This window comes from Canis aureus, chromosome 7, assembly GCF_053574225.1.
Source record: "Canis aureus isolate CA01 chromosome 7, VMU_Caureus_v.1.0, whole genome shotgun sequence".
Classification (NCBI taxonomy): Eukaryota; Metazoa; Chordata; class Mammalia; order Carnivora; family Canidae; genus Canis; species Canis aureus.
The window spans coordinates 20,068,132-20,070,054 of NC_135617.1; the positions used below are offsets into that span (position 1 = coordinate 20,068,132).

The following is a 1,923-nucleotide window of genomic DNA, read 5'->3' on the forward strand; positions in this document are numbered from 1 at the left end:
TCATCTTAAACCCTGGGAGACATGGATGACAAAAGGACATGAATATTTCTTTTTTTTTTTCCTTTAGACCACTCCTGGAGCCTTCTTCAGAAAAAATTCTCTGTGTGTCTCTCCCAAATTATCAAGCACTTAAATTTAACTGATTTCTGGATCATAACTCCCCACAAGGCTGCTCTTGTCACCATTTGATAGCCTTTCATCTTAAAATTACCAAAAGAGAAAGTGATAACTCTAGTCCTTACACTTCCCAGTACAAATCTTGTAAACATCTTTAGTTATCTGTTTCATCCACATTCCCACTGATGTAGCATAGTGATTTCTGGGATTGGATGAAGGTTATCTGGCTGATGGTTTGGACCAGACAGAATGGACTCTAGTCCCGACACTTCCCAGTACTAATCCTCCCCTTACCCCGGTACAAATACTGTAGACATCCTCATCCTCAAACATTACCTTCAAAAACAACCACTAGACTCAATTATAGAAACTGAAGACCTACCAGATGGCTAGGAGACCACACTAGAGCTCTTCACCACACTGGAGCGATGTCACCACACTAGAGCGATGCTCTTGCATGATGTAGATTCCACTTCAGGAGCTCCACTCATTGTAAACAGCTCTCTTTTTTAGGAATACCAAGTGTACTCTTGGGAGTAGGTCTTGTGTGGAAGCCAAGTATTGGCTTATTTCTCTCCCCCAAAATGATGATTTTCCTCTTAGAAGTAATCATAAGAGATCCACAAGGTTTTAAGGGAACATCCACAGGAGATACTGTAGCCCTGAATACAGTTCTCTCCAAACTGAGCTACACTTAGTTGCTTGGGGAATCTCCCCAGAGAGGTAGTTGATTTGCTACTTACACCAACTTCATAGTTGGTTTTCCCTACAATATGATTCATTGTAAGGAAAATTAGAATTAGAAAATTCTATTAGAAAAGGTGATACAAGTGCTCACTTCAGTAGCACATACACTAAAATTGGAATGATACAAAGATTAACATGGACCCTGTGCAAGGATGGCATACAAATTCACGAAGAAAGGGTGATACAAAATTTGTCTTTGATATTAGTTGAGGTGATCAAAGATACAAACTCAACCCTAGAATGCATTCAGGTTAGCATTAACTCTGTGGCCAGGCTTGTTATAGATGATATTGGCCATAGATTTTCTACTTGCAGGGCAAGGTAGAGTCTGTGTGATTTCTAATATATCCAGCTATACCTGGATTAATGCCTTGAGCCAAGTGGAAAGGTCAATGTGGAAGCTTTAGGAGAAATACACCTGGATTTCTAAGGTAGATCCAGATGGTTTATGAGATTTGCTTAGTTGATTGGGTCTGGGACACTTGATGTTAATACTGAATATTGCCTCATCCTGCTGCTCAGAGTCCTATTGATAGTAACCTTCATTAAATGTAGTATGAGACAAATTTAACAGATTTAGTCTTAATCTCTATGAGCCATATTGATCAATGTGCCTGACAGAGTGGCATACTCATAGGAAATTTTTCCAGAAATCAAAACAGTGTTGAATCAAGGAGTAATTACAGTTACAAGACAATTCTCCATGGGTACTGCATGTTTATTGTTCAGATATTGTTTCCCTTTGTGGCAAAGATCAGTCAGGTTTACTGTCCATTATAAAAGATTCATTTTTCCTACAGTTGGAATACTACTCCTATAATATAAACCACAATGTGTGAGCAGACACTTGGCCCACATAACATTGCCCTGAGGGACATCAGCATAAAATGCTGGTACTCTGACTACTACTATTGCTGTGAGTAATAAAGTTCTTTGTTCCTGATTCAGGAGTCTCAGGTCTTCTGCCAGCACTCATGAAGCTATAGCAAGCTAACTTGGCACATGGGTAGGGTAAAGTCTCAGACCTTACTAAGTTCTTGACATCTTTATGACTAAGGC

General features: G+C 39.4%; 1 non-coding gene across 1 annotated transcript; it reads left to right on the forward strand.

The window, feature by feature from the left end:
- The first annotated feature begins 947 nt into the window (after window positions 1-947).
- LOC144317912 (U6 spliceosomal RNA) lies at window positions 948-1,058 on the forward strand. The gene has a single exon (XR_013383798.1). It is a non-coding gene; the product is annotated as a U6 spliceosomal RNA (small nuclear RNA).
- The last annotated feature ends 865 nt before the right edge of the window (window positions 1,059-1,923 follow it).